The sequence below is a fragment of the Urocitellus parryii genome, chromosome Y (assembly GCF_045843805.1).
Source record: "Urocitellus parryii isolate mUroPar1 chromosome Y, mUroPar1.hap1, whole genome shotgun sequence".
Classification (NCBI taxonomy): Eukaryota; Metazoa; Chordata; class Mammalia; order Rodentia; family Sciuridae; genus Urocitellus; species Urocitellus parryii.
In genome coordinates, this window is record NC_135548.1 from 39,873,047 (window position 1) to 39,893,923 (window position 20,877).

Sequence of the window (20,877 nt, forward strand, 5' to 3'; positions counted from 1 at the left end):
CTAATGTGGTATCCGTGCTGGTCAGCCTGTCCTCACTGTGGCCATACTTGAGGAAAATAACTCAGAGGAGGAATCCTAGGCCTTTTTTCTCTGGGTTTCATAGCTTTCTCTTTGGTTGTGCACTGAGGCTGTCCATAAAGCTCTAGTATGTGGCAGTGGAGAGCTCCTCAGCCCTTGCCACAAAGGCATAGACTGGGAGAGAGAGAACGAGGCTGGCAGAGAGGGAGAGAGAGAAAGATGGAGAGGGAGGACCTCTCCTTGGAGAATGAGGATTCAGTGGAGCCAACAGGAACAAGGTACTGTTGCCCAGGGCACAACCCTGTTTAGGTCTTACTCCAACCATGCTCAACCTTTCTTCCAGTCCCTCCCACCCCCCAGTAGTGTATTCATCTTGAATGAGAATTTCATGTTGACATCAGAGCACTCACCATCCAATGCTTCCCTCCAAACCCACCTATGAAGATGGCTCATGTGGGGACTGAATCTTCGGCACAGGAGCCTTTTGTGGGAGATTTCAGATGCAAACCCTAGTGGTGTGCGTTGGCAGATGCAAGAGGACCTGAGATATTCTGGAGTCCAAAGCCTTCGGTAGGAACAGACATTAGGTCTGTTGAAGTGCTCTGCCTAGTTCTTCCTCAGGGAGGACTGTGGAGGCTGTCTTTGTTGGTATTGGTGCTGAATTGGAGAGCTCTCAGGTGTGTGGCTCTGGCCTTTTCTGGCACAGGCTCTCAGATGTTGGCGTGTCCTAGGGAGCACCTCCTGAGTGCCACCTTCTTTTTGTACACCCCTCTCTCCCCAGAGCTGAGGATTCCAGCAGAGTCCAACGTATTTTATGCCAAGAATCCTCACAAAAAATCCAACTTTGTGCTGAGGAAAAGGAGCCTCTCCCAAAAGAATGATGGGTGGATCCAGCCTCAACCTCCCTCTCGTCCTGCAAGGAAGGCTCCTGCCCTCCTGAGGATGCTTGCAAAACCATTCTGTTGCTGTGTGCCTGGGCGGGGCTGAGGCAGCCCAGGAATATTTACATTGATTACTATTTTCTTCAAAGTTTGAATCTATAGTTTGCCATTGTCCTTGACCTTGTTTAGTAACACAGTTGTTACTCTATCCTGTATTTGTTGTTTCCATTCATAAAATATTATTATTTTAAAATATATATGTTTTTGTTACCTGATCTACTGTGATGATTTGAGTATACTAAATGTAGCAGTGATTCCTAAAGGACACATCCAAACCAACAGGAAGGAATGTTTCATTCTATCAGCAAGAACTTTGGTTTTTAGGAGTTTGGCAGATGGCATTATCTGAGTCAGTTTTCCAATGGGGGCAATGAAGTATCAGCTATGATGGTACAAACACAAACAAAGACACACAAACACACACAAGAGCACACACACTCACTGAGAGATAGATAGACAGATGGAGTTGGTCTCTGCTGAAATACTTTGGAGACATGGTTCTGATTTCTCCCCTTTTGGAGTATTTTCAATTGCACAAGGTGTCTTGCAAATGAACCCATGTCTGAGGAAGACATGCATGTGTACTTCACATGCCACTTTTCACATAGCAGGAAGGTCATGTAATATTTTTCATGCAGCTGTCTTTTGACTGTGAACCATCCCATGAGGTCAGCTGTGGAATTTTCAACTTGTAGCATCACAATGGGGATCCACTCTTTGGATTTGGGGATATTTCCGATTTTCTTGATTCAGATTGGAATGATATATATATATATTAGTTTTTGATGAAAATTCTGCATTTGATGGTAATGAATGTCGTGCATCTAGGAATCTGTAGAGTGCAGACAATGAATGGATGCCTACTGTTGTCTGGACTGGTCTGAAAAGTCCTGTAGCATCTGAGCATGTGTGAGGGCTGTACAGGTCTTGCCAAAAGTCCAGGTCAGATGATCCTGCACAAAGCTGAACTCCTAGTGGTCTCCACAACAGTGTAAGTGCCAAGGAGAAACACACTTCCACACAGAAGTTGGGAAGCTACCTTATGAAGGTGATCATAGATACGGGATTATTAATATATCCAGGTTGGCATCTATTATTTTTTTAGCTTTTGACTTTCGCAGCTGTGGGCATCTTGACAACCATCAACTCCCTGTAAGCACAGACAACTCTATAAGAACCTGAGGATAAATTTCCCTGTGCATGTCCCCTTGTGAAACTGCTTAAGCACCGCCTGGTTTACACACAGGTGGAATTTCTAGGTCAAAGTGTGCATGTTTACTTCTTTGACTAAGCACTGCCAGGTGGCTCTTCTGCATAGCTCTACCTGTGGCCAGGATTGTATTATCTAGCTTTCTAACTTTTGCATGTTGAGTAGATACATAGTGGGAGCACACTGTTTTTGTTGGTATTTTTCTTGGTATCTATTCTGATGCTTTTCACTGGGGGATTTTTTCCTGTGAAAATGGGCTTCCTCTACTTGACCTTATTTTCTTCTTTTTAAAATTTTTTCAATGTGACTTTTTAATTTTAGTTTTATTAAAGACATTGCCCCTTGCTTGCATAGTCTATATCTAAAGCACTAGTCCTTGCTCCAAGGCCCAGCTTGCTCTCAGCTGCCCCAGGAGGGGAACAGTCTTTGGCGGTAGACAAGAGACGCCCCTGCAGGGGGCACAAGTGCTTTGGCCCTCTGGTGTCTTGCCAGCAGTGCTTCCCATGCTCACAGAGGGTTTCAGACACTGAGTCAATGGTCCAGGTGGTCTTTTGTTCAGTCTGATCTCAAATTGAGCTCCTCTGAGAGGTCATATTGAAGTCCTTGTGTGTACCTGACCCATCATTTTAAACAATATTCCAAGTTCACTTTTTGTGTGTACGTGGGTTCTGGGGATTGAACCCAGGGCCTTGAGCCTGTGAGGCAAGTGACCTACCTGAGCTACACCCTCAGAGACCCCTGTAAAAGTATTTCCCCTTTGCCTCGGGGTCTAAGTTGCCAAGGCTGACCTCAAACGTTCCTCTTGCCTCAGCCTCCCTGGTGGCTGGCATGACAGGCATGCACCTGGGACTGTCACACTCGAGCCTGTGATGGGAACTCATGTGCATCTGTCCAGGGCTGAGCATGGTTAGGCAGAGCTGTGCTCCAGGCTCCCTGCAGGGCTGTGGAGGCTTCTGCTGCCCAGCAGCCCTGGTGCCATGGCCAGGGCTCCTCCCAGCCGAGGGCAGGCAGCTGCCCATTGCTGTAGGCTGACCTTATTTTCTTCTTATGGCACTCGTCCGTTCTCTGGAGTATGTTGTATGGTTTGTCCATTAGGAGTCTAACAGGTCCTCTAGAACCTTCAAACAATTAGTAAAATTCCTGAACAGTAAGTGAGCACGCGCAGAAATTGGGCTAATATTTTGGGAAGAACAATGTTGGATGATATATTCATGGCTTGAATATATCATCCAACATGAAGTTATATTTTATTACTTACAAAATAATAAAATAATGAAGCAATACCATGGGCTGAGCTAAAATAGATCCTTAGGATCTTAGGCATTCTGTAATAAATCTGTGTCACTTGAAGTATAGAGTTGATCGACTCTGAGTAATGAAACAGAAGTAAAGGTATCAAAGCCAATGATCATCTGTTTCCAATTTTCTGTGATTTGGTTCAAGTGGTAAAGTGGTGATATTTATTAATAATGGATCGAATAGGTTCATAATTGTTTTAGAGTACAATTAGATGCCTTCAAACTTTAGGCTACATGGGCACATTTGAGAACGGTTCCAGCCATTCTCTCATCCTTTGGGTCATTCCCCTCCTATGTCCTGTGAGACATTTTCTATGTGAGGCTTTAAGAAGAAGAAGAGAATATTCTGTAAAGAAAACCTTGTGATCTGTGCAGTATGAAGTTGAATGGATTCATTCAGAAATCAGAAATTCTATTGAAAGATATTTATTGGCATGAGCCAAATAAAACCTATTTTTAGGCATCCTGGTGAAGACAAGGTTTTATCTTTATGTCTCATTTTCTATGTTTTGTTGTTGTTGTTGTTGTTAGAATGAAATTCATATGTTGCCAGACCATTCTATCAGATGTGTAACTAGATGCCATTTAAATTACCCACTTTTCATGGTAGACAGTTTTTAATGAACACTGCCTGTCTGCACCTTTTTTAAAAACAGGACTGGGATCAGAAGCCCAAATACCAATGGTTAGCTGGAGCATATTTTTCATTTGGCCTATCTGTCAGTATTCCCTGAGGTCATCTGTGCAATCAGCTTCGTTACTCCTGCTCCCTCACTGGATTTCATAGAAACCATATGCTATGTATGAATCAGGGACACCAATCCCACAACATAGCATTCTTGGAATATCCAAAGTCCCACTTTTCACTTCGCCATGCCTGAGATCAGCAGTAATATTTATCAGCAAATGTGAGATTTTCAAAGATCCAATTCTATGTGCTCCTTTCTCATAGAGCCTTAGGCAGGGATATAGCATACATAAATATTAAGTAAAGTCCATAGTTTTTAAAATGTCATCCATTGAATAGTTGACACATGTCTGAGATACTTTTTATTTTGGAGGAGGTATTATTTAATAGGGAATTCCAACAGCTACCTAATAGTGAAATGAGAAGTCTTGCATCCATTTTATTTTGTTTCTGATGATTTTTATGAGTAAGGGTAAGATACTTCCTTGTTCTGATGCAGATGTTGCCCACTTTTGTGAATGGATGCGGGGTGTCACCTACTACTTGCATATCTGCATATTGGGCTTGACACTGCTATCGTACTTGGTAGTTGGCAAAAAGTCAATACTGAAGTTAAGCTCTTGTGTTCTAGCAGCAGAGCTGAAGATCCTTGATGTGCCACCTTCTGCAATCCATGCTGCTCTCTTCATGTTCCTTATTGACTTCCTGGTGAGGAGCATCATGGTCTCCTGGTCTTGAGAATGGCCAAGCATTGCTCTGTGAATGTGGAAGATGGGCATGTGGAAGGCTCCAGGGAGGAGGGATCATTGAACATGTACTCGAATCCATGTGCCTGTTGAATGACCTGTTTTTTTATTTTTGGGTTTTAAGGGAGACACTGCCCTAAAACACTTCTGTGCAGCTGGGGATGCAGGCTTCTGCTTCACCTTGCAGGAAGCATTAACGAATCCTTTCCAGAAGACACGAGAAGAGAGAAGTGAGCCTCTGGTATCATGCAGGTTCCTTGCATTGCCCATGGGCTAGAAGAGAGAAGAGTTGCTTCATGAGATTTGATCCCCTTTTTCCTGAAAAGTTCCACACAGAGGTGAGTCCCCAGCATGTTTAGAAATCATTTCAGACACCTTTCTGGACGGAATTGAATCAGAGCCCCTGATGATGTGGAAGAGCTAAAGATGGGTTTGCTATGAATTTTCTATTTCATTCATCAGGGCCTGAGTCAAGTCAGTCATTGTGCTGTCAACACATGAGCTGCTGGTCAAATGTGAGGAAGTGGTCTTGTTTTATGAAAACACCACCCTGATTCAGTGAGCCAGAGGCAGCCTGCAGTCCCTGTTTTCCTGTAAAGGCAGATTGCTGTGGATGGCCTCTGGCCTCGTCATGCAGCCCTGCTCAGAGTAGGGGATTGAGGGACCAGGCAGATCCCTAGTTCCTTTTGACCTTTATTGCCATTGGGCCACCCCAGGGTCCTTGGACTCTACCTGGTCTTCTGGCCTGGGTCAGGGGATGTGAGGTTTGGAATCCCCCTCTGTGGCAGGATCCCAGCCCCCCAGCCACTTGAGGTCAGCACATCCTTCCCTAATTGTGTTAGAGTTGGAGACTTCTCCCACCCATCCTCATCCATGCTCATCCCACATTTTGTAGCTTGGCACCTGAGGACCTTTATTCATTGACTTAGTTGTTAGTGATGATGGTTACTAAGACTAAGTGACTCTTTCAAGTCACATCACTTGCATGGTAGGGCTAGAGCATGGATCTTCCTAATTGATTTCATGGGACTCTCTCATGGAAACTGTGACTGCTTCCTAAACACACACTCTACATTTGGAGTGTCAAAATTCTTGCCACTGCCTCCTTGGCAAGTGTATCTTGTCTTCTACGTGGGAATTTCACAAATATTTTCCTTTGGTTTGTGGAGGTCATGCAGAAGGGATTTCATGTGAAATAGCCCAAACAAGAAATACCAGTTGTCTTTTTCGCACATGGATGTGTGTAGTGAACACCCCTTTCTGTGTGCTTGCATGAGTTACTCCTTTGAATTTGTTGAAGAATGGTTGGCTGGGGAGCAAGTTAACGAGAGATGGATATCAATGGTTGTCAAGTATTCTGACGTGAAGAATGTATTGAGGATGTGAAGGCTTTTCTAGCCAGTTCCTATGGCTCAGTCAGGGATCAGTCAGAGGATTCTGTCTGGTAGACTCTTTGGCACAGATGTCAAAGTGGCCTGGTCTTACCCTGTCCAGGACTGAATGCTGAGCTTGAGTGGGAGCTTCTTGTCATTTCAAGCATTTCCATGAGTCTGTCCTCTGTTCTCTTGTATCCAAGTGGTTTCTAATAGGAAAGCAGAACAAAAATTGAAAGTATGGTGATTGATTATTTTTACCAATGTTATTTCAATCCACTTTGTTTAATACGAAATTACCTTTATGCTAGTAAGATTTCATATGTGAGGAAATAATGAAAATATTGGGGTTAGGGGATGAGAATATGCAAATCAAACATTTTTGAGCACCAAGACCCGTTTTTTGTTTTTGTTTTTTTTTTTGTTTAACTTAAATAATATTAAGTGCCAGAGGACCACCGCTGCCATTCAGCCTCAACAACCTCCAGGTCCAGCCTCCAGGTGGCCCATTTCACCAGGGTGTGTGGGACCACACTGTCCTGGGATGAGAGAACAGTACCCACGGATGTTGACATCTCACAGAGTAGATATTGCCAGTGACAGTAGGGAGCTATTGGCACATGAGGAAGGGAAGAGCTCTCAGGATGGGAAGAGGGGGCCGCTTCGAGACTCATTGGGTATGGCACGAGGCTGCTGGGTGTGGTGTTGGCCTGGGCCCACTGAGTGGGGCAGATCCGTGGTCTGTGTTTCTGTACCCTCCTCTGTAGCCTGTGTTGGCAGCAGATCAGGGAATTGCGATCAGAAGTGCTCCCAGTAACACAGGCACCAGCCCCCAGAGTGTGTGCCTATCCGTTTCCCCACCTGGCCTGACTTAGTGCCTGTCTTGCCTCAGGGCTGAGACCCTACAATCTCTGATGAGGGTGTCTGTGGTCCAGATCCAACCTGCATGGCCAACATGCTCAGACCTTCAGCTGGGTCCTAGGCTGCTGCAACCAAACTCTGTTAACTGGGTGGCCGACAACAGAGGAAGTGTCTTCCGTTGAGCTCCAGAGGCTCAACACAGTAGGTGTTGGGCTGTCCCAGTGCCATAACCCCTCCCAGGTTTCAAGGGGACTGTCTCCCCAACTCTCCCAGCCCTTGCCCACTCTCCTATTGCTGCCCACGATCTGTGGTTCCCATATGGGCATCCCGCCCTGGCTCCAACCTCACATATCCGGTATCCCCCAGTCTCCCTGGTATCTGGGTCCAGACTCTCCTCTTCCTACAAGAATATCAGATATTGGATTTGGTCCCAGTTGATGCTGTGTTCCATCATGTGAGCTCTTAGGTTCATCACTGTGCAAAGACTCTTTTCCCACACAAGTTCGCACGACTTTTGGCTGGCTAAGAATTTTCAGGCGACACTTTTCTAATGAGTACACTTTCCTTCCTTCCGATCTCCCACCAGTGAGCATTCCTCGCACCCTTGTCCTAGTTCCTTTATGGCAGTTTCCCTCCTTATGGCTGAGAGGACCTAGTGACCCCTGAATTCACACGTTCTCCTTAATCACCAACACACTGCAGAATTCTCCAGGGGGCCATATATGCTCCTGGAAGTTGGTGTTGGAAATAGTTCTCCATCCATTAATCACTCCCTCACTCACTAATGTCCTTGTGTCCTTGAGAAAGGCTCTCCCTTTCCTGGTTTTCCTGAATAGAAATCCTCTTGCCTCTTGGGTGAATAGGGTTATGGGTTGTGCAGAGGGTGTTGGTCCACTGAGCATCTTAGAGACTGTCCTTTATGGAGCCTAATGATCCTCACTGGGGAATGAGGCCAGGGTCCTAACTGTGGTTAGTTAGAGAGGGAAAGAAGGACGAGGGAAACTCAGATGTCCCTTCATGGCCCCTGGAGTTAGAGGACTTACCCCTTTGCACCTGGGATCAGGAGACCTCATTTCCTCGAGGACACGCACACTCAGACGTTAATCTTGAGTGTGGGTTCCTTTCTGGGGTCCAGGGCTGTTGTTAGCCACCAGGAATGACAGTGCTCTCCATGCTGAGTGGAGCCATTTTTGCCAGGAAAGAGAGCCCATGGTCACGCCTTGTGCAAAGCATCCCACGCCAGGGGCTCCCATGCCTACATTCCTGTCCTGAAAGGAAGCCACTCAGAGGCAAGGTGGGTCCAACCACCTCCCATGTGTTCACTCATCACTGTGTTCCAGCAGTCACCCCAGTGAACAGTCCTGATGGGATTGGATGTGGCTCAGAATGTCACCCTCATGAGCTCTACCCTGCCACAGCTGCAGTTCTGCAGTGGGAGAAACTCAAAACCTCAAAACACATGCACATGAAAGAAAAGAGCAAGAGCCAGAGCCCAAACAGGCCAGGTGTGGCAAAGACAGCTGGAGTGCCTAGGTTGGGACTCAGAATTATGTCAGTGGGGTGGCATTGCTGCTGGCACCAGCATGATAACCGAGAGCCAGCCCTGCTCATTTTGGGGAGCAGTGTGTTGGGGAAGGCAGCAGAAATTGAGAGGCAGGATTGAGTTTGGCCCTAGGAGGAGGTTGGGTAAGAGGCCAGTGTGGGTTGGAGAGCCTGGGCAGATAGACAGAGGCCAGGGCACACCCCAAAGCCTGGAGACTGCACTTGATGTCCAGGGTTGTGAAACACCACTTCCCCTCTTACTCACAACTGAGAGCAAGGGGCATTGATGAGTTCAGTTTGTGTGCGGCTGCATCCAAGGTGGCTCGGCTAGGAACCTCTGTTTCCTTGACTCAGGAGGCTGGGAGTCCAGGCTCCACTGAGGCTCGGCTGGGAGGATCGGAGTCTGAGTTTATGCCTGTGTTCCCTGTAGGATCCATGTTGGCTGAGCCTCAGTGTTTTTGTAATGAGAGGATGGGTGACCGTCATGTCTTTATCACAGGACACACTTGCTAAATGGATTTGTTTGCTCTGAGGAGGAAAGAGAGAGGGGGGAGTGGTGCTGGAGACAGGGATGCAGACAGGGGTCATGGACTTGGCATAACTCAGTCTTGGAGGTGATATCCCATCACCTGTACCCACTTCAATTCCCATGAATCCAGAGGCTGAGCCCCCTTGAGGTGAGGGGTGAACCGGTTCTGGGCAGCAGGATGCTGTGGTACCTCGGAGTCTCTGTGAGACCCCAACACTAGACACACTTGGCCCTTTTGAAATCTTAGGAGAAGCCTTGGGAAGTTGTGTGGCAGAGGGGAGCAGCCTCTGCATCTCAGTCCCCTCCAACTTGCCATGGTGTAGAGAGGGAACTGCAGCCACGATGGGACGGACATTGGCCATGTCCCTGTGTGGGACACAGGCCTGATTGAGTTAGGGTGCATTCTTTGTCTCTCCCTTTCTTGTGATTATCCCATCTCTACATTTGTGCTTTAGCCACCTGTGAGTCCCATCTCTGGTTTCAGAGAGAACAGAGGGTGTTATGGGCCAATAGACACAATAAACCCTAGAGATTAGATGCTACCCTACTTTCCAGAAAAGACTGGGCACACCATGAGTTGCACAATGATGGGACCAGGGTCCAAAAGCTGCTGAGAGGGAAGGACTGGTTGTGAATGCACTTTTGAAGGCTCCAAGCTGGAACTCTAGTGGCACCAAGCAGGGCAGATGCTGGTGGGGATGTTTGGGTAGTTGTTGGTGAACACCTGCGCACCTGAGATGGGTAGGCATGGAGGAGAAATCGGCAGCCCATAGGGCTGTTGAAAGTGGTCTTATGTGAAAAGAGGCTCAGGTATGGGCACAGGAAATGACATCATTGCCTTGACAATGGATCAAACAGAACATGGAACCCTGGTATCCAGGCACCCACTTCACTGACCAAGCCATCCGAGCTCACTTGGTTGGAGCCACTGGAGGGAGAAGGATGTTCTCCTGTGGTTGCAGACAATGCCGAGCCTCAGGCTCCCAGGAATCTCAGGGGGGCCAACTAGCCCTTTTGTGGATACACTGGGTGAGGCTTCATCTTAGACGCCAGAGCCTCTGGCGATTGTTGCAGAGGAGCTCAAGAGTAACAGTGAGTAGCACAGGGCAGGTGAGCCCAGCAGGCCCTCTAGTCTGATCCCTGATGAATGGCCCAGGACTCCTATTCTGACTCTGTGTGTGTGTGTGTGTGTGTGTGTGTGTGTGTGTGTGTGTGTGTGTGTTTGTACTGATGGGAACTGTCCCATTGTGCTTTGACTCTAGTGTATTGGCACAAGTCATTTTTCTGTTTGTCACCATTTCCATTTTGAACCCACCATTCTTGGTCCCAACCCAGGGTGAAAATGATCAGAACACGGAGGAGCCCTTCAGGGTTCAGAGCCTTGAACCTTACAGGCAGGACCAGCTTAGGAATGAGCTCCTGCCTGTCATTTGTGGGAGGAACCTACATTTCAGCAGCAACATGGGGTTAATCTCCTTGGATTTCATCCCCACCCAGCAGGTGCTGGATCTCTTGTTCCCAAAACAGCCACCTTCTTCAGTCTTTACTCCTGGTGCCACTCCACATCCTCCAAGGGGACAAGAACCTCAGGTTCTGGATGGATGTTGTAGAATGCCCACAGAGCCAACTGCCAGGCTGGGTGGGGTGCAGTTGCTGGGCTTTGCTGATGTTGTCATCCCCCACAGTTCTTGGAACCTTCTGTGGCAGTGGCATCCAGGACCCCAGCAGCTGTGAGTAGCAGCTCCTCACTGCTTCACTCCAGCGAGCAGGTGGAAGACAGCCGCGTTGTTCACGTCCTCCTAGAGGGACAGAGCCTGAGGGAGACAAAGCGCATCCCGGTAAGCCCGACAGCAGGGCTGCCTCCTGGGTGTCCACACAGTGGAAGGCAGGAGACACAGCCAACCCCAGGGCTATGGTGGGAAATAAAGAAGAGAGAGGTCCGTCTTAAGGGCTTGACCTGAGGAGGGAGAGCATCAGCATGCCCAGCTTCAGTGGTGAGTGGGCCTGTGTATTGTGGGTTTTGCAGGCCAGAAGTGCAGACGGAAGTGCTGTGGACAGATGAAGGCAGAGATATGTCCAGGGTGCAGGCTGCAGTGCCTAGAACTTGGTATTCTCAATGAGTGAAGTTGGAGCAGAGGAGGTGGCAGTGACTTGTCACATGTGTAGGAGGGGATGTGTTCCTGGTGGCAGGGAAGAGAACCTCCTTAGCATGACTAGGTGTAGGAATTTGGGGTCGGGATCACCTGGGGGGTCATGCCAAAGCTTCGGAATGTTAGGCTTTGCATGTATGTAAATACGGAGCTAAAGGGGTTCTTGGCAGAATTTCTATGGATGTGCAGTAGACACGCTAATGCTGCAGGTGTCCAGCTGCAGAGGAGACATGTTCAGTGACTGCCAGTGCTGAGTCAAGTACATCATGACAACCAGACCCGCACCGAGCTTCCAGAGGCCAGGGCCTCTCAAAGCTATCATGAAGCACTCAAGTGCACACTCTTGTATCTGAGTCTGTTTTGTGTCGTGGCAGTCAGGACCCAAATTTTCAGTGCATCTGCCTCTTGCACCCACAAAGGCAGCCTGCATCCCAGATCACACTTGGTGAGCAGATCCCTGGCCCATTGCTCTCATCTCAGTGAGATGAGAGTGTGTCTGTGCATAGGCAGTTTGGTCCTTTGACATGAGTGGAATGTGGCTCCCCAGGGGGAGGGGAGATGGCAGGTACAGGCAGATATTTGTACCAGGATTGTTCTAGTAGCACATTGCAAGAACCCAGGTGGTATATGGAGGACACACTCAGGTAGCAGGATAACAAGATTGTGCCCTTGTATATGTAGCTGAGATTTCTCCTGAATGTTTGACCACAGTCTTCTGGGTAGCTCTTCTAAAAGCCATTCTCTGATGACATTTGTCCCACCCTGATCCAGGTGACCTTTCAGGAGACGGTGACAAGCCTCATCCGCAGGGCCTTGGACCAAAATTTGTTGCAGCATGAGGATGTGGACAACTTTGAGCTGCTGTATATGATGTCTGAGGATGAGAGTAAGTAGGACAATCAGACAGTGGGGAGACATGATCCACAGTGGGCTCAGGATAACTGACAGCCAAGAGAAAGTGGGCCTTGGCCCCAAAATACCAAAGTGTGATGGGCCTGGCGGAGACTCTCAGGGGTTGTGGGTGTTTTGTGGTATAATCCTTGAGTGCCACCTAACAATTCTCTCCACTTCGCTCTGCAGAAATCAAGGTCTCTGACCACTCACTCGTGTGTCTGTCCATGAATCTGGGAATACAATCTTTCATGGTGAGGAAACGCCCCCAGGTCAAGGGAAAGGAGGTAAACACCTACCTTATTCAAGCTGTGCATGTGCTGCCATTCCACTCCGACCTGAGGAAATAAGAAGCCTCAGCACCTGGACATATTTGCTGGAAGCCCATAGAGCCAACTGACAGTCTGGGGTGGCTTTCTGTTTCTGGGTTTGCTGATGTTCCATCCCCCACAGTTCTCAGAATCAACCTGCAAGTCCTCCAGGCCGCTTTCCCACAAGCAGGTGGGAGACACCTGCTTAATTCGTGTCCACTTAGAAACACAAAGTCCAGAGATGGCCAAGAGTGTTCTGGTAAGCCTGGGAGCAGGGGTGTCCCGTGGTGCTTACACCTGGGTGGGGAGCAGACACTGGTCCAATACCATGGACTACTCATGCCCTCTTGAATTTGGAGCTTCTGGATGATCAGGAGGATAGATGGGAATCACGAAGGGAGAGGTCAGTGTGAAGGGCTGGAGCTGAGATGAGCGAGTGCAGCAGCTTGTCCACTGCCATGTCTGAGGGAGTCTGTGTGTCAGGTGGCAGCATGCAGTCCAGAAGGGCAGGGACAGGTATGGGTGACAGATGAGAATAGGACAGGAACTAGGTTGCAGGTTCCCTTGTATGGGATGCTGACGTCTATGGAGGAGGACAGCAGTGTGAGTTTCTCCATGTTCCTTGAACAAGGAGCTGAGAGAGTCTCTCTGCAGAGTCGATATGGATGTGGAGCAAGCACACTAAATGTCCAGGTAACCCAATGACCACCCTTGCCGGATGAGGTGCCCTCCTACATCCCAGCCAGCACTGAGCCTCTGGATGCCAGGAGCTCTCGTGGCTATCTTTCAGCTCTCCTGTGTGTGGTCATGTTCCTGGGTCTGTTTTTGGCCCTGGCAATCCAGACCAAAGCCTCTAGGTTTTGTGCCTAGGCCATTCCCAATGCCGCCTGCATCCTCGGGCAGACCTGGGATCTTGGAGGCTATTGTCCCATTCCTCCCAACTTGTGGGATGAGATTGCATCTGTATGCAGGTAGTGGGGTCCTTTCACTCCGAGAGGAGTGCAGCTCCACAAAGAGCAATGGCAGGCCCAGGAAGTCCTATGTACAAGGATTGGGCTAGTAGCCTGTGGGAAGAGCCCACACGATGAGCAGGAGGTCAGCCTCGGGTAGTAGGGGCATGGATGTTGCCCTTGTATTTAGAGTGGAGGTGCCTCCAGAATGCCCCTGCCCACTGTCCTTGAGTAGTCACTTCAAGGCCCATTTCCTGAAGGCCTGTCTCCCATGCTGCTCCAGGTGACCTGCCACGATAGGGCTCCTGTCGTCATCCGCAGCGCCCTCGACCTACACTTCCTTACTGAGGAGAATCCAGAGGATTATGAGCTGGGCCAAATCATCTCTCGCCGTCAGAGTAAGTGAGACAATCAGATAGCAGAGAGCAAGGGTCAGGATGTGGACTCAGGTCAACTCTTAGCAACAAAGAGTAGTCTCTGAACCCCAAGAACACTCCAACAGGTGTGTTGGGTTCGTGCACAAAGCCAACTGCACTTCTGCTGGTGGAAGGTCTTGAGGTCCAATGGTAAACCCCGGTGGATATTGCGGCTCCCCACCAGGTGCCCTCCCCTGGACATGAACAGGCATCCAAAGCTGACATCTTTGAGGAGTGAGGAGGAAAGCCTCTCTCCAGGAGCAGTATGTTTTCATGGTCTGGGATAGGAGTGGTTTCAAAGGAACATGGGAATGCATGGGCTAAAGAGGGAACTGGCATTTTGTGGACTGAAACAGTACTATTGAAAGCCTTCTGTGTGACCAAAAAACCACTGCCTGGGCAGAGCATTGCCAGGATTCTAGCAAGCAGTAACAGGATGAAATTGGGAAGAAAACACAGCCTGGGAGACAGCCTGAATCATCTGTTTTTGCATAAATTCCATGGTCTTACGCACCTGAGTCCACTAGGCAAGGAGTGATCACAATAGCCAGGTTGTGATCCCTAACTAAAGTCAGATGAGGGCTTCCTGAGCACGTAGCCACAGAGCTCACCTGATAATAATGCCAGCGCTTTTTCGTTGGTTGGTTGGTTGGTTTTTGTGAGCCAAACACCACAGCAGCCATTATCCCAGCCTATGTACCCTGAAGACCACCATCCCTATGAGTTCTAGGATCACTTGTCTCCTATCTTAACCTACTGTTAGGTTAGTAGAGTCTATGGAAGAGGAAGTCTGTCTGGGGCCTTGGTAGCCTAAGAAATTCATAGCAGAGATCTCCACATCCAACCCAGAAGGGATGGAGAACAGGCTCTAGGTTAGAGGAGGGCAACAGGAAACACATGTTCAGAGGAAGGAGAAGCGGCTGTTGTATTCCCCCACTCGGGGTCATGGCACCACTGGGCCATACACCATGTTGGAGGGAAGCAGTCCCTTTGCTGGTCTTTGGAACCATTGTTCTCAGTAGGGCAGTATTTGGAATGTGGCCTCCATTCTCAGAAGCCTGGTTCACATGGAGGCGGGCTCCACCAACGCAGAAGCATGGCTCTAACGTGGTATCCGCGCTGGTCAGCCTGTCCTCACTGTGGCCATACTTGAGGAAAATAACTCAGAGGAGGAATCCTAGGCCTTTTTTCTCTGGGTTTCATAGCTTTCTCTTTGGTTGTGCACTGAGGCTGTCCATAAAGCTCTAGTGTGTGGCAGTGGAGAGCTCCTCAGCCCTTGCCACAAAGGCATAGACTGGGAGAGAGAGAACGAGGCTGGCAGAGAGGGAGAGAGAGAAAGATGGAGAGGGAGGACCTCTCCTTGGAGAATGAGGATTCAGTGGAGCCAACAGGAACAAGGTACTGTTGCCCAGGGCACAACCCTGTTTAGGTCTTACTCCAACCATGCTCAACCTTTCTTCCAGTCCCTCCCACCCCCCAGTAGTGTATTCATCTTGAATGAGAATTTCATGTTGACATCAGAGCACTCACCATCCAATGCTTCCCTCCAAACCCACCTATGAAGATGGCTCATGTGGGGACTGAATCTTCGGCACAGGAGCCTTTTGTGGGAGATTTCAGATGCAAACCCTAGTGGTGTGCTTTGGCAGATGCAAGAGGACCTGAGATATTCTGGAGTCCAAAGCCTTTGGTAGGAACAGACATTAGGTCTGTTGAAGTGCTCTGCCTAGTTCTTCCTCAGGGAGGACTGTGGAGGCTGTCTTTGTTGGTATTGGTGCTGAATTGGAGAGCTCTCAGGTGTGTGGCTCTGGCCTTTTCTGGCACACGCTCTCAGATGTTGGCATGTCCTAGGGAGCACCTCCTGAGTGCCACCTTCTTTTTGTACACCCCTCTCTCCCCAGAGCTGAGGATTCCAGGAGAGGCCAACGTATTTTATGCCAAGAATCCTCACAAAAAATCCAACTTTGTGCTGAGGAAAAGGAGCCTCTCCCAAAAGAATGATGGGTGGATCGAGCCTCAACCTCCCTCTCGTCCTGCAAAGAAGGCTCCTGCCCTCCTGAGGATGCTTGCAAAACCATTCTGTTGCTGTGTGCCTGGGCGGGGCTGAGGCAGCCCAGGAATATTTACATTGATTACTATTTTCTTCAAAGTTTGAATCTATAGTTTGCCATTGTCCTTGACCTTGTTTAGTAACACAGTTGTTACTCTATCCTGTATTTGTTGTTTCCATTAATATATTATAATTATTTTAAAATATATATGTTTTTGTTACCTGATCTACTGTGATGATTTGAGTATACTAAATGTAGCAGTGATTCCTAAAGGACACATCCAAACCAACAGGAAGGAATGTTTCATTCTATCAGCAAGAACTTTGGTTTTTAGGAGTTTGGCAGATGGCATTATCTGAGTCAGTTTTCCAATGGGGGCAATGAAGTATCAGCTATGATGGTACAAACACAAACAAAGACACACAAACACACACAAGAGCACACACACTCACTGAGAGATAGATAGACAGATGGAGTTGGTCTCTGCTGAAATACTTTGGAGACATGGTTCTGATTTCTCCCCTTTTGGAGTATTTTCAATTGCACAAGGTGTCTTGCAAATGAACCCATGTCTGAGGAAGACATGCATGTGTACTTCACATGCCACTTTTCAAATAGCAGGAAGGTCATGTAATATTTTTCATGCAGCTGTCTTTTGACTGTGAACCATCCCATGAGGTCAGCTGTGGAATTTTCAACTTGTAGCATCACAATGGGGATCCACTCTTTGGATTTGGGGATATTTCCGATTTTCTTGATTCAGATTGGAATGATATATATATTAGTTTTTGATGAAAATTCTGCATTTGATGGTAATGAATGTCGTGCATCTAAGAATCTGTAGAGTGCAGACAATGAATGGATGCCTACTGTTGTCTGGACTGGTCTGAAAAGTCCTGTAGCATCTGAGCATGTGTGAGGGCTGTACAGGTCTTGCCAAAAGTCCAGGTCAGATGATCCTGCACAAAGCTGAACTCCTAGTGGTCTCCACAACAGTGTAAGGGCCAAGGAGAAACTCACTTCCACACAGAAGTTGGGAAGCTACCTTATGAAGGTGATCATAGATACGGGATTATTAATATATCCAGGTTGGCATCTATTATTTTTTTAGCTTTTGACTTTCGCAGCTGTGGGCATCTTGACAACCATCAACTCCCTGTAAGCACAGACAACTCTATAAGAACCTGAGGATAAATTTCCCTGTGCATGTCCCCTTGTGAAACTGCTTAAGCACCGCCTGGTTTACACACAGGTGGAATTTCTAGGTCAAAGTGTGCATGTTTACTTCTTTGACTAAGCACTGCCAGGTGGCTCTTCTGCATAGCTCTACCTGTGGCCAGGATTGTATTATCTAGCTTTCTAACTTTTGCAGGTTGAGTAGATACATAGTGGGAGCACACTGTTTTTGTTGGTATTTTTCTTGGTATCTATTCTGATGCTTTTCACTGGGGGATTTTTTCCTGTGAAAATGGGCTTCCTCTACTTGACCTTATTTTCTTCTTTTTAAAATTTTTTCAATGTGACTTTTTAATTTTAGTTTTATTAAAGACATTGCCCCTTGCTTGCATAGTCTATATCTAAAGCACTAGTCCTTGCTCCAAGGCCCAGCTTGCTCTCAGCTGCCCCAGGAGGGGAACAGTCTTTGGCGGTAGACAAGAGACGCCCCTGCAGGGGGCACAAGTGCTTTGGCCCTCTGGTGTCTTGCCAGCAGTGCTTCTCATGCTCACAGAGGGTTTCAGACACTGAGTCAATGGTCCAGGTGGTCTTTTGTTCAGTCTGATCTCAAATTGAGCTCCTCTGAGAGGTCATATTGAAGTCCTTGTGTGTACCTGATCCATCATTTTAAACAATATTCCAAGTTCACTTTTTGTGTGTACGTGGGTTCTGGGGATTGAACCCAGGGCCTTGAGCCTGTGAGGCAAGTGACCTACCTGAGCTACACCCTCAGAGACCCCTGTAAAAGTATTTCCCCTTTGCCTCGGGGTCTAAGTTGCCAAGGCTGACCTCAAACGTTCCTCTTGCCTCAGCCTCCCTGGTGGCTGGCATGACAGGCATGCACCTGGGACTGTCACACTCGAGCCTGTGATGGGAACTCATGTGCATCTGTCCAGGGCTGAGCATCGTTAGGCAGAGCTGTGCTCCAGGCTCCCTGCAGGGCTGTGGAGGCTTCTGCTGCCCAGCAGCCCTGGTGCCATGGCCAGGGCTCCTCCCAGCCGAGGGCAGGCAGCTGCCCATTGCTGTAGGCTGACCTTATTTTCTTCTTATGGCACTCGTCCGTTCTCTGGAGTATGTTGTATGGTTTGTCCATTAGGAGTCTAACAGGTCCTCTAGAACCTTCAAACAATTAGTAAAATTCCTGAACAGTAAGTGAGCGCGCGCAGAAATTGGGCTAATATTTTGGGAAGAACAATGTTGGATGATATATTCATGGCTTGAATATATCATCCAACATGAAGTTATATTTTATTACTTACAAAATAATAAAATAATGAAGCAATACCATGGGCTGAGCTAAAATAGATCCTTAGGATCTTAGGCATTCTGTAATAAATCTGTGTCACTTGAAGTATAGAGTTGATCGACTCTGAGTAATGAAACAGAAGTAAAGGTATCAAAGCCAATGATCATCTGTTTCCAATTTTCTGTGATTTGGTTCAAGTGGTAAAGTGGTGATATTTATTAATAATGGATCGAATAGGTTCATAATTGTTTTAGAGTACAATTAGATGCCTTCAAACTTTAGGCTACATGGGCACATTTGAGAACGGTTCCAGCCATTCTCTCATCCTTTGGGTCATTCCCCTCCTATGTCCTGTGAGACATTTTCTATGTGAGGCTTTAAGAAGAAGAAGAGAATATTCTGTAAAGAAAACCTTGTGATCTGTGCAGTATGAAGTTGAATGGATTCATTCAGAAATCAGAAATTCTATTGAAAGATATTTATTGGCATGAGCCAAATAAAACCTATTTTTAGGCATCCTGGTGAAGACAAGGTTTTATCTTTATGTCTCATTTTCTATGTTTTGTTGTTGTTGTTGTTGTTAGAATGAAATTCATATGTTGCCAGACCATTCTATCAGATGTGTAACTAGATGCCATTTAAATTACCCACTTTTACATGGTAGACAGTTTTTAATGAACACTGCCTGTCTGCACCTTTTTTTAAAAACAGGACTGGGATCAGAAGCCCAAATACCAATGGTTAGCTGGAGCATATTTTTCATTTGGCCTATCTGTCAGTATTCCCTGAGGTCATCTGTGCAATCAGCTTCGTTACTCCTGCTCCCTCACTGGATTTCATAGAAACCATATGCTATGTATGAATCAGGGACACCAATCCCACAACATAGCATTCTTGGAATATCCAAAGTCCCACTTTTCACTTCGCCATGCCTGAGATCAGCAGTAATATTTATCAGCAAATGTGAGATTTTCAAAGATCCAATTCTATGTGCTCCTTTCTCATAGAGCCTTAGGCAAGGATATAGCATACATAAATATTAAGTAAAGTCCATAGTTTTTAAAATGTCATCCATTGAATAGTTGACACATGTCTGAGATACTTTTTATTTTGGAGGAGGTATTATTTAATAGGGAATTCCAACAGCTACCTAATAGTGAAATGAGAAGTCTTGCATCCATTTTATTTTGTTTCTGATGATTTTTATGAGTAAGGGTAAGATACTTCCTTGTTCTGATGCAGATGTTGCCCACTTTTGTGAATGGATGCGGGGTGTCACCTACTACTTGCATATCTGCATATTGGGCTTGACACTGCTATCGTACTTGGTAGTTGGCAAAAAGTCAATACTGAAGTTAAGCTCTTGTGTTCTAGCAGCAGAGCTGAAGATCCTTGATGTGCCACCTTCTGCAATCCATGCTGCTCTCTTCATGTTCCTTATTGACTTCCTGGTGATGAGCATCATGGTCTCCTGGTCTTGAGAATGGCCAAGCATTGCTCTGTGAATGTGGAAGATGGGCATGTGGAAGGCTCCAGGGAGGAGGGATCATTGAACATGTACTCGAATCCATGTGCCTGTTGAATGACCTGTTTTTTTATTTTTGGGTTTTAAGGGAGACACTGCCCTAAAACACTTCTGTGCAGCTGGGGATGCAGGCTTCTGCTTCACCTTGCAGGAAGCATTAACGAATCCTTTCCAGAAGACATGAGAAGAGAGAAGTGAGCCTCTGGTATCATGCAGGTTCCTTGCATTGCCCATGGGCTAGAAGAGAGAAGAGTTGCTTCATGAGATTTGATCCCCTTTTTCCTGAAAAGTTCCACACAGAGGTGAGTCCCCAGCATGTTTAGAAATCATTTCAGACACCTTTCTGGACGGAATTGAATCAGAGCCCCTGATGATGTGGAAGAGCTAAAGATGGGTTTGCTATGAATTTTCTATTTCATTCATCAGGGCCTGAGTCAAGTCAGTCATTGTGCTGTCAACACATGAGCTGCTGGTCAAATGTGAGGAAGTGGTCTTGCTTTATGAAAACACCACCCTGATTCAGTGAGCCAGAGGCAGCCTGCAGTCCCTGTTTTCCTGTAAAGGCAGATTGCTGTGGATGGCCTCTGGCCTCGTCATGCAGCCCTGCTCAGAGTAGGGGATTGAGGGACCAGGCAGATCCCTAGTTCCTTTTGACCTTTATTGCCATTGGGCCACCCCAGGGTCCTTGGACTCTACCTGGTCTTCTGGCCTGGGTCAGGGGATGTGAGGTTTGGAATCCCCCTCTGTGGCAGGATCCCAGCCCCCCAGCCACTTGAGGTCAGCACATCCTTCCCTAATTGTGTTAGAGTTGGAGACTTCTCCCACCCATCCTCATCCATGCTCATCCCACATTTTGTAGCTTGGCACCTGAGGACCTTTATTCATTGACTTAGTTGTTAGTGATGATGGTTACTAA